Here is a 13,087-nt window from a genome sequence, read left to right as displayed (position 1 = left end):
TTGGTTTAGTCTCCTCTAGTTGAGCAGATTCAGATCCCACAGGCAGTGTGGCACAACCCCCAAAATAGAAAAAAAAAAAAAAATTTCCCCTGCAGAGGCCAAGGTGGGATCATCCAAGGGCATGTAAAATCTGATCCTCTTGTTTCCTCAGATATGAGTGGCATCTTTACTGTATTATCAACCGATTGTCTACAGAGTGACATGCACACACATCCTTCCAAAGGAAGTTTAAATATTAATTCTCAGAGATGGTAACATCACAAAATCTGAAAATTAGAAAAACATTTCCCAACCTACCCAGGTGGGAAGCTCAATTCCTGACACCGATGGTGGGAACTTGACATGATCTGGCAATACTGTATTAGCTCCTTTTGTATATTCTCTCTCTTCAAATTATGCCCTTTTGTTCCAGCCAGAAATAGGCAAACAGACTGGCTGCTGATGCACCTGCTTTGTTTTTGTTTAGTTTTGGTTTGATTTCTGGGATTCTAACTTTTTTCCCCCCTTTGGCTGCACTGCAGATCATGTAAGATCTTAGTTCCCTGACCAGGGATCGAACCTGTACCTTCTGCAGTGGAAGCATGGAGTCTTAATCACTGGACCCCAGGGAAGTCCTTCTAACTATTTTAAAAATCACAGTTCAGTGGTATTAACTACATTCACAGTGTGCAGCCATCAAAAAACCTTTTCCATGACCCCCCTAAAAACCCATAATCATTTAATAATAATTCACCATTCCCCCTGGCCATCTCTGGTAATCTTATATGGATACGACTATTGTAGACATTCTTAAGTGGAAACATACAATCTTTGTCCTTTTGTGTCTGCCTTACTTCACTTTTCATAATGTTTTCAAGATTGATCCATGTTAGAGCCTGCGTCAGAATTTCATTCCTTTTTATGATCTGCCTTACTTCAAAGCTCATGTAATGCTATTGTGCTGGTAAAATCAACCTTGCAGATCTTAGTCAGATTGACCATATCAGTTTAGAAATCTTCATCAGAGCTGCAGAGAAGAGTCTTCCCGCCCATATTGACTGTGTCGTTAGAATTGGGTTTGGCTGTGTATGTCAGACAGACTCAATAAATTGCTTGCGCAAGATACGATTTCTCTTCCACATAAAAATGTAGACAGTTGGTCTAGCAAGTAATTAAATCTAAATCTAACTGAAGCATGGATTTTGGAACTCTTTGTTTTGTTGAAAGAGTCTCTGGTGGCCATTTTTCACCAGAATGTTTCCCCACCTCTCAGTTCAATAATGGGACATGAGTCTCAGCCAAGCAGCAAAGAGAAATAAAACACTGTGGTTTTGGAAGCATACAAGACCAGGCGTTGTGGGAAAGAACAGAGAAAGATGGCAATCATGGTGGCCCCCTGATTATGACATGGCTTTTCACTGCCATGGACCAGAGTTCCACCCCTGGTCAGGGAACTAAGATCCCACAAGCCACCAGTTGTGGCAAAAAAATAAATATAAAATTTTAAAAATTGGGAATTCCCTGGTGGCTCAGTGCTTAAGACTCCATACTCCCAATTCAGGGGGCATAGGTTCGATCCCTGATCAGGGAACTAGGCATGCCTCACAGCTTGGCCAAAATAAGAAAGAAAAAAAAAAGGTGCCAGTCAAGTCCATTCCTCTAGAAGCAGAATTATCTGTTCAGTTCGGTTCAGTTGCTCAGTCATGTCCGACTCTTTGCAACCCCACGAACTTCAGCATGCAAGCCCTCCCTGTCCATTACCAACTCCCGGAGTTTACTCAAACTCATGTCCGTTGAGTCTGTGATGCCATCCAACCATCTCATCCTCTGTCGTCCTTTTCTCCTCCCACCTTCAATCATTCCCAGCATCAGGATCTTTTCCAGTGAGTCAGTTCTTCCCATCAACTGGCCAAAGTATTGGAGTTTCAGCTTCAACATCAGTCGGTTCCTCTGCCTTTTCTAAAACCAGCTTGAACGTCTGGAAGTTCATGGTTAACATACTGTTGAAGCCTGGCTTGGAGAATTTTGAGCATTACTTTACTAGCATGTGAGATTGTGCAATTGTGCAGTAGTTTGAGCATTCTTTGGCATTGTGTTTCTTTCGGATTGGAATGAAAACTGACCTTTTCCAGTCCCACAGCCACTGCTGAGTTTTCCAAATTTGCCGGCATATGGAGAGCAGCACTTTCACAGCATCATCTTTTAGGATTTGAAATAGTGCAACTAGAATTCCATCACCTCCACTAGAATTATCTGTGGATATTTATTTAATTCTATTTCATAAATTAAATTTGATAGGGTTGATGACTGAGCAACTGAACAATAAAAACATCAAAGCATTAGTAGAATCTAATGATGTACAATTCAATGTACGTTCTTATATACTGTCTCTTGTTTTGAAAATCTTACTTTTCAGTGTAGAGATTGCATAAGGAAGATTCTCTCCAATATACACAAATGGTTTAGATATTCAGTACTTGAAAATGAAGGTTGTGGGGAAGGAAAAAAATCTATTGTGTTTGTTTTAATGTTTTGCTTCTTTGGAGATAATTCAAAACGTGCTTTTATAAGTAATTTATAAACAGCATCTTTGAAAACTGAGATTCATTCAGTTAATACTTATTGAAGGCTTATTATGAGAAAGCATAAGACTGAGCTTTGAAGGGGAACAATGATGCATATTATAGTTCAAGAAACTTATCTTTCAAGCTTTAAAATAGGTGATCTTAAATGACAATATAAAAGAATTAAATGTCAATAAAAGACTTGAAATAAAAATGAGAGAATCATTGCATCTCAAAGTTGTTTGGATGACTGCCTTGTGCTTCTCAAAACTGGACACGCATATCCATTGGATACACTTATCTTCACGCCTAAATATGAGTACATGGCAATATAAGGCTTCCCTGGTGACTCAGTGGTAAAGAATCTACCCACCAATGCAGGAGATGCAGATTCAATCCCTGGGTCAGAAAGATCCCCTGGAGGAGGTCATGGCAACCCACTCCAGGATACTTGCCTGGAGAATCCTCATGGACAGAGGAGCCTGGCGGGCTACATACAGTCCATGGGATTGCAAAGAGTCAGAAATGACTGAATCGACTTATCATGCACGCATGGAGGGTAAGTCAACATCTGGCAGGCCCACAAGTAAATAGAGCATCATGTTAACATTAGAGAAAAAACATAGATTCCAAAGACATTTCAGCCCAACATGTGGCTGGTTTAAGATGCTCAGCATTCCTTATTTTACTTCTCTTTTATAGGAAAGTTTAATGGGAAAAACAAATTGAGGAACAATGATTCCATGATTCTCTGTAGAGAATTCTTGGTAAAGCGTCCCACACAGTGGTCTTTTCACCTCTTATTTAATCCTAGTAACAGGATACCATTGCCCACTTAGTACAATGAAGCCAGAGGAAGAAAAGAATTCATAATCTATTGCTTCACAATAGACTGATTTCCTTTTTTTTTTTTTTTTCTTTTTTGTCCAAGTGATTTGGCTTGTGGGATCTTAGTTCCTTGACCAGGGATTGAACCTGGGACACTGGCAATGAAAGTGCCAGATCCTAACCATTGGACTGCCAGGGAATTCCCTAGATTGACTTCTCAATCAAGATTCTGATGAATGGATAGAATTTTAATAGAGTACAGAGCAGATGGACTTCACTGGTGGCCCAGTGGTTCCACCCTTCAATGCAGAGAGCATGGACTCAATCCCTGGTTGGGGAACTAGGATCTCACATGCCTTGTGGCCAAAAAAATTTCTGGAGGATAGTTTGAAATCTTGGGTCCTGGGTCTGTACCTTTCATTTATGAAGCACATAACATTGGGAAAGAATTCTTCACAAAGTCATTCCAAGGATCTGCTTAGCTTTACTGTGTGAGTGTGAAAGCTCAGTATCTGGAACAGATGAATATGTTTGATAAAATTTCTCATCCTCTCTCCAAGTTGGCAGAAACAACATGAGCAAACACAGAGCTTCGACATGTGCTTCTTATGTTTTAGCCACAATGATAGCTTATTCTGGTATGAGTGATGGCTTATAAGAAAACAATGATGACAGATAAAAATGGGATGTCAAATTCAAGAGGAGACAGCAGCATTGACTCCAAAGGAATATTTTTATATGTGGAGGTGGAGGTATGTGAGGGTATTTCAGCATAATGCCCCTGTTATCAAAATGTTTCTTCTGTGCCACATTACCCAGCAGCATCTCTTAACGTTTGTCAACTGGAGGAAAAAAAATGTTCAAATCTATTTTTCTTAAGTAAATTCAGTGATATAATTATCTATGGTTGGTAAAAGGTTTTTTGTTTGTTGAGGATTTGAGCTCAGTTCAGAGTTTATTTTATTTTAATGGAGCATATATTTTGAATAACAATTTTCTGGGCATGTTTGACTAACCTAGTTGAGAAAACCATGGTACTGTTTAATTATAAATAGATTGATTGGGCCAATACTGTGTGCAATTTTAGTATGTAGGGTTTTTGTGCTTTTTAAAAAACAAATTAAAAAAAAAAAACAAGTTCAATTTTTCTCTTTCAAAAAAATGAGATGTCGTTCATATTCATATAAGCTTCTTAAGAAAAGTTTTCTAACAAAATGGAGAGTTAAATAGCTTGCATAATGGCTGTAAAAATTATTTAAGAAGCATGACTCATCCAGCATTAGAAAATAACTCTATTTCTCAGAAAGTTATAGTACCTGTTCACCTTTCTTCTGTTAAAAGAGAAAAAAAATTACATCTCTTATCATGACAGTAGCATTTTTCATTCCTAGAGATATGGAGTTAGTGAGATAAAAAAAAAAAATGGGGTTTCCTTCAGGTATTTTTAAAAAGTTATTTTCCTTACTAACTACCCTCTTCCCTCACTAACTTCTCTTGAAAAGTCAGAAACCACAGGACTACCTGGTTAGGTTATTTTTAACGGAAACAACATGACTTGGAAATTGTGCCTCTGGCGGCTGAGTTGTCTTGGACATCTGGACTTCACCACCAACTGGACTTTCATGAGAAACACAAGGTGGGGTTTCGTTATGGCCAGAAGTCCCCCTGGGAATTCTCCAGGGTACACATTCCTGTGTCTGAGAGATGAGATGCTCAGACAATGACTCCCTAGACCACTATTTTTGGACCCCAGGTAGATTGTTCAATATGATACTTTGTTGTTTTTGAAAAGAGCCCAAAAAGGTTTCCGCGTGGGTTAAAGTGTGGTCTTGGAGTGCTTCAACTTCTGCATTTCCCAATTTTTGTTTTTCTCACTTTACTGCCAGCCATATTACTGAATTTCTCTGGGGTATGAAAAAGTTGAGGGACATATACAGGAATTACTCAGCCTCTGCTGTGCAGCTGCCCAGAACTTACTGAGGTTGAAAGAACACAGAAGCATTCATCAAAAGCCTGGGGCTGGCCAAAGGTCTAAAAAAAGAGTTATTTTTGATAGGAACATTAACCAAAGCTTCATTGACCACGCATATACAAGAAAGAGTGAAAAAAGTTAGGTTTTTGTAATCAAAGACTTGAGTTCTGTCTACACCGTTTCTTAGTGAACGGTCTTTGTGGGTTGCCTGCTGCCATATGTTATAGTTTCCCCATGTATAAAATGTGAATAAATAATAGTAATAATAGCTAAACTTTTTTGTGCGCTCTATGATAGGCTCTGTGTAAGCAAGTTGCACGTATTATCTCATTTAAGTCTAAGAGGTAAAAACTATTATCCCAATTTTCAGATGTGAACATTGAGGGCCAACAAGTTGGAATGCTTAAGACTGTTAAAAGTAATTTCTAAGAATAATTTATTTATTGTTGACTGTACTGGGTCTTTGTTGCTGCAGTCTTTCGCTAGTTGTGGCAAGCAGGGCCTGCTCTCTAGTTGTAGTGAGAGGGCTTCTTGTTGCAGTGGCTTCTCTTGTTGTGGAGCCCGGAGCACCAGCTCTAGATGTGTGAGCTCAGTAGTTGTGGCTCCTGGACTCCAGAGCACAGGCTCAATAATTGTGGCCCATGGGCTGAGTTACTTTGCGACATGCAGGATCTTCCCAGACCAGGGATCAAACCAGTGTCTCCTACACTGGCAGGTGGATTCTTTACCACTGAGCCAGCAGGAAAGCCCTTGTTAAAAGTAATTTAAATAAGTGGTTCTGCATGTGGTCTAGTGCATGGAAGGTATTCGATAAACAACTGTTTTGATAAAATAGTATCTTACAGCAACTGAAAGTATTAAGAAGATCAGATACTTTAAAAATATAAATTATAATCATCAAAGTAATCTGCTCCCATGGCTCAAAGTTTCTGATAGTAATAAAATATGAGTAATTTTGAAGCTCTCATACTCTGAGGTTTGAGTAAGTGTATAAAATTGCATATTCCAGTGTTTAATCCCTACAGATTTTGTAGTCATTCTGGAGTACAGCCCAGTACTCTGCCTTTTTGACAAACATCCATTAATTCCAAGCAGGTGGTTAGTTTTCATTGGCCTAGAAGACCTTCAAGGTCTTCCCCAGCTCTAAAATTCTGTGATTGTGTGACTTTATGTACTTCTGAAAAATTTGTGTGTGTGTGTGTGTGTGTGCTTGCTTGCTTGCTTAATAAACAATTGAAATGCCAGGCAAAATGAGAAGTGCTTCAAATAATGTCTTTCTTTCTCTTTGTGGTCATTCGGAAAACCAAATTCCATATTATTTGTATGCTCAGTGATGCAGTATAAAGAATGATGTGATTTCATTGACTGGTAGAGATAATTTTGATTAAAATTAGCTCTAAAATGAATAAGGGATAAGTCCTGAAGCAAGGACAGCAGATTAAATGTTACTTGTAGAATTGCTATTCTCTATTCTTTCTGACTACTCACCAACAGTCGTTGGTATCAGATCATCCTCTCTTTAGGAAGTCCTGGCATCATATTGGCACATTCTTCCTCCTCAGCTCTCACCTTTTTTGGGGGTCTGTAGTGATCATTGCCTTACATTAGTCATTCCACCACTATTCATTAGATCACACTGCTTCTTGATTTAACTAATTTCAGGATCTTAAGAGAGCTGAGAAACATTTATTTGACATCAACAGCCCCAGATGCCTTAGTGTGTGAACTGGGTTTCCTCCTCCTCCAAGACCCCCTTGTTTTTCCTCTCCCCCAACCCATCCTCACGTGGACTAATTATACCATCAAGAGGTCTTCACTTTGTTACAAGAAGGCAGGAATCGTCAACTGCCTTGGCATAGTTAGAAAGTCATTCAGGGCACTCAGCACTTTGCTGACATTATTGAGCATGATTCTGCTACCCAATGTCCTGGTTACTGATTACTTTATTTCATTATTTTTAATTTTTATTTTTTGGTTGTGCTGAATGGCATGTGGGATCTTAGTTCCCAGACCAGGGATTGAACCCACGTCCCCTGCATTGTCAAGTGGATTCTTAACCACTGGACCACCAGGGAAGTCCCTGTCCTGGTTACTTTAGACCTCCATCCACAGGTTCCTTACAGGAGGTACTGCTACAGCATAAAAAGAAGTAGAAGTTGCTGCTATTAGTCATTTATGTCCCATACGATCACCTTAAAACCTGATTATGGCAGACACAAAAGACCACATAGTGTATGATTCCATTTATATGAAATATCCAGAATAGATAAATCCAGAGAGGCAGTAGACAGATTGGTGTTTACTGAGGTGCTTGAGGGAGTGGGGAATAGTCATGAATGCTTAATGGTTTAGGATTTTCTTTTTGGGGTGATAAAAACTTTTTGGAAGTAGATAGAGGTGGTAGTTGAACAACAGTATATGCACTAAATGTCACTGAGTAGTATATTTTTAAATTAATTAGGTTATGGCCGTGCAGGGTCTTTGTTGCTGCTCTCGGGCTTTCTCTAATTGGGGAGAACAGAAGATACTACTCTCTGTTTGTGATGTATGGGCTTTTCACTGGAGTGGCGTTTCTTGTTGCGGAGCACAAGGCTCTAGAGTGCGGATTCAGTAGTTGTAGAGAAGGGCTTAGCGGCATGTGGAATCTTCCCAGACCAGGGATCGAACTCGTGTCCCTGCATTGGCAAGCAGATTCTTATCCACTGGACCACCAGGGAAGTCTGAATTGTATACTTTATTTTTATTTATGTGAATTTCACCTAAATAACAAATTTAAAAATACTGATTAATTTGGAGAAAACTTAAGGATCTGAAGAGCTGGAAAAAACATGAGAGTGATGGGTATTCTCTCAGCTGTCAGTATGTGTAAACAGAGGAGAAAGCCCATAACTAAGAGAGGCAAAGGTGATACATTCCCTGGAACAGAGGACAGCTAAGAACAGGAGTGAGAAATTCAGGTGCACAGAATAGGTGCTTACAGGGAATTGAAGGCTGTGGGCCAGGCTGAACAAAACTAAGTCATCTCTCTGCCCCTGAACAAGAGAAAACAGTTTATGGTATAAATGGAAGCTCTGCTTTATCTTTGATCAAAAATCAAACCTGGAAAGAAAACAAGAAAACTGGTGCCATGGCAGGAGGTGAAAGTAGAAACAAGTTGAGTAACCGACATGACTCATCTACTTGGTAGAGTCAGGATTAGCAGCCATGGGGTTGAACTGCGGAGTTTGTGCTCAGAATCACTTTCTCTATTGCCCAAAGAAACCATGATTAAAACTATTGACTACTCAGCCAACAAACTGGTGCTCCGTCCTTCTGATAAGAGGGAAAGTATGGCCATCTTGGGCTTTTCTCACATTCTTCCTTCTAGCCAGGTTCATGGTTCACAATCCCTGGCTGTCCCCACAGAATTCCAGCATGGCACAGTTCCTGGGTAGTGTATGTGGTGTGTGACAGCAAGGGTTGTCTAGATTCACTCACAAACCTTCTTCAGCAACCAAGGAAATTACTTGTGGTTTCTAAACAAGACGTTTCTGAGTTTTCCTTTTGCAACTGAGTGAACATTAATATTAACCTAAGGTTTAGAACTTAGTTCAGGCATAGTTCTGCCACAGTTTATCCAGTAAGTAGATGGGTCCCTTCACTTTTCTAAACCTTGTTCCTTATCTGAAAAACAGGAATACTGATCCCTCTGCTGTCCACCTCAAAGGGTGGACAAATGAAACAGTGTTTGTTCAGACAAACACACACACCCCTAGCCAAGCAGTAGGCTCCATTAATAAGTGGACTTCTTCCCAAAAGTTCAGCATAGGGAGCCCAGGGCCTGGACTTCTCTCAAGGATGTTGGTCAAGCTGTAGAGATTTTTGGCCAGAGAACCTACTCCATCTTCAGCCAAGTTGTGCTGAAGAGACTGTTCATGACTTGCCCCAACCAGCTGAAGCGTTCCCTTTCTTTCGTGGATGGTCGGGAAGATAAAGCATCTTGGCTGAGAAGACAAGACAGCTGTGGTTATGGGGGTTACACTGCATGATGCATGTGTCCAGGAATAACCCCCAAACTGATGGTGCACACCTGCCCACACTGCAGGTGTGCCCTGCATGGGCACAATCACAGCAAGGGCTGCATTCCCAAGGCCGGAGGTGAGATCATTAGTTTTGCCCATTTGGCTCTGGACTCCCTCACGGGCTGTGGCCCTGTCCTGCCCTCTGCTGCTCGCAAAGGTTGCAAGGTGTCTGGCTGTTCAGTGCTTGGGAATGCCACACAGCCCTGCCCATCCTACCTGCACTCCAGTCCTGAAAGTTTGAGCATCAGAGGCTGACCAGCCAGCTGCTACTGCATAAAAGACCCTGCTCTGCCCAAAAGAAGATTTTAGATGCTGAAAAAAATAAAAATTTAAGTTAGGAAGGTCAAACTGTAGAGAAACTAGCATTGGTGGCATTACACCCTTATCAGGTTTCCATACCTCTCCAGGTAAAGGCTACTCCGTGAGGGTCATTTCACTTTGGCCTTCCCTGGTGGTTGAGATAGGAAAGAATCCACCCGCCATGCAGGAGATCCGGGTTCAGTCATTGGGTCAGGAAGATCCCCTGGAGGAGGGCATGGCAACCCACTCCAGTATTCTTGCCTGGAGAATTCCATGGAGAGAGGGGCCTGGTGGGCTGCAGTCCATGGCGTCAGAGTCAAACACAGTCTACTAACACACATGTATACACACACACATCTCACTTTGTCACGAGAGAAAGAAGAAAGTCAACCTACTCAAGGACAGTTAGGGAGAAACCAAACGGTTTAACTAGGAAAAGAGTCCCTTAGTTTTATTAAATACACAGTAGTCTTACAGGTGAAAAACCTTTGACTACATGACCTTGTTAATCCTCAGAACCACTCCTAAGGCAGATGTATTGTGACCAATTTACAGTTATAACAGGTGATTACCATGGATCACACAAGGTGAGTGTGACATCAGGACTTGCCCAGAAACCGGGATCAATTCTTCTATGCCGTTTAAACAGATAGGATGATACAAATACACATTTTATTCTGCCTAGAACCACACTGATTTAGATTTTAGGTGCTCTGTGTTTGGATGGTATATTTTTTAATTTGTTACATGGCAAGAGAAAAATTATAATTTTTTAAAAAATTTTATTTATTTGCCTATTTTTTAGTTCTGCTGGGTCTTCGTTACTGCTTGGACTTTTCTCTAGTGAGGCCAGTAGGGTCTACTCTCCAGTTGCAATTTGCGGGCTCTAGGATATGCGGGCTTCAGTAGTTACAGCATGTGGGCTCAGTAGTTGTGGCTCGTGGGTTCTGGAGCACAGGCTCAGTAGTTGTCGGGCACCGCTTAGTTCCTCCGAGGCATGTAGGATCTTCCTGTAACAGGGAACTCACGTCTCCTACATTGGCAGGTGGATTCTTTACCACCAAGTCACAAGGGAAGCACAGAAATTATTCTTGTCTTGTCATTAGAACATAGGGCGATCCCTATGAACTGTAAATTACAGTTTTATAGGGATCGCAGTATGTGATTTAATTATTAATTACTGTGCTTATAATTAATTGATTGATTGCACAAAGGCTGGTCATTTGATCCCAGGTAGCTAATGGCACAGAAAAGAGCACAGTTGTTTAACTCTATCAGATTTTAGCTCACCTTCCAACAAACAATAGGTTTCTCTCAATAGCCAATTAAGGTGCTCTCATATATATTTAACATGAGCATTTTTGAAGTAATTTTTGTCTTTAGCACTTTGGCTTTAATGTCATATTACACATTTTCATAAGCTTATTTGTATTTATATTATTTTCCTTTCTCCCTCTGAATTTCACCCATTTTCAAGGATGGCATTTCTGTACAGTTCTCACTCCCCTTCATTGTAGCTCTTTGTGTTTGACCTTTTGGGAAAGGACAAAATATTAGGAAAACAGGCAACGCCATGGTTGATACCTCAATGCCCCCCTATCCCATTTTCCTTTAAAATATTTACCTGTACCTGCTCAAAGCCTATCACTATTTTTTTTTTTTTAATTAAAGAAAATTTCTTTTTTGGCTGGACTGGGTCTTCGTTGCTGTGCATGGGCTTTCCCTCCTTGCGGCGAGTGGGGTCTACTCTGTAGTCGTGCTCAGGCTTCTCATTGCGGTGGCTTCTCTTGTTGAACGGAGAAGGCAATGGCACCCCACTCCAGTACTCTTGCCTGGAAAATCCCATGGACGGAGGAGCCTGGTAGGCTGCAGTCCATGGGGTCGTGAAGAGTCGGACACGACTGAGTGACTCCACTTTCACTTTTCACTTTCATGCATTGGAGAAAGGATGCAACCCACTCCAGTGTTCTTGTCTGGAGAATCCCAGGGACGGGGGAGCCGGGTGGGCTGCCGTCTATGGGTTCGCACGGAGTCGGACACGACTGAAGCGACTTCGCAGCAGCAGCTCTTGTTGAAGAGCGTGAGTTTTAGGCGCACGGACTAAATGGAAGCAGCACACGGCTTAGATGCTCCACGGGCATGGTGATTTTCCCCCATCAGGGATCAAACCTGTGTCCTCTACATTGGCAGGCGGATTCCCAGCCACTAGATCACCAGGGAAGTCCTCTATTACTTTTTATAATGGTTAGGGGAGGAGGTGAATCTCACACACATATATGAGATCATCCCGAGTTCAGTCCTTATGGGTCGGTACAGAACTATGGTAATGTACTTCCAAAAGCTCCACAGTATAGATATATGGCTGGGTAAACATACAGCAGAAAGGAAAAGAGAAGGAAAGAGAAGAAAACCAGAGACAGAGAAATGAACTTAGAACCTGTGGGTTAAGAAAAAGCTAGAATCTTACTGAAAGTGATTGGACAAATTGAAAGAAAAAAAAAACCCACTTATCAGTTATTTTTAAAACCATTGAAGGTTTGAGGTGAAGCGAAGCCGATTTTGTCAACAGGAAGCTATGGTACACGCTCTACATTTCTATTTATATAAACAACATTTGCTTTTCCATCTTAGGTTCTGCCCAGAAGTTATCGTCTGACCGCCACTTCTGGCTTTGGTTGACTGGTTTTTAGAAAAAAAAACAAACTGTGACCACCTGTTTCTCTCTCTACCACAGAGAAAGTCAAGTCACTTTCGCTAGTGTTTGGTTAGTGAAAAGTGCTAAGACACACAAGGATTTCAATTTTTATTAGAATGTTGTATTTTTTAATTAATTAATTTCTTTTTGGCCCTGCTGGGTCTTTGTTGCTGCACGGGCCTTTCTCTGGTTGCAGTGAATGGAGGCTACTCTCTGGTTGCAGAACATGGGCTTCTCATTTCGGTGGCTTCTCTTCTTGCAAAGTACAGTCTGAGTACAGTCTGAGTAGCTGTGGTGCACAGGTTTAGCGACCTCTTGGCATGTGAGATCTTCCCAGATCAAGGATTGAACTCATATCTCCTACACTGGCAGGTGGATTCTTTCCACTGAGCCACTAGGGAAAACCTGGAGTGTTGTATTTTTAACCAAATCTTTGTCTCCCAAAGTTTGCCTCGCCAATGTTCACTCTACCCTGTCAGGTTTCAGATGGGTTGGTATGGAACTCAGACCCTCCACCACACTTCTCCCAGACAGATTTGTGAATTTCCACCTTCTAGCCTCTGGGTTCCCCTTCTCTGATGTCAATCTCTTGGCACTCTGCCATCCCCTTCTCCCCCTTCTCTGGTACTCTTCCAACTTCTCTTTCTATTCAGCTGTGTCTTTTCAGTATGTTCCAGCTGCTTCTGTA

This window comes from Muntiacus reevesi, chromosome 1, assembly GCF_963930625.1.
Source record: "Muntiacus reevesi chromosome 1, mMunRee1.1, whole genome shotgun sequence".
In the NCBI taxonomy this organism is placed as follows: Eukaryota; Metazoa; Chordata; class Mammalia; order Artiodactyla; family Cervidae; genus Muntiacus; species Muntiacus reevesi.
This window is presented reverse-complemented; position numbering follows the sequence as displayed.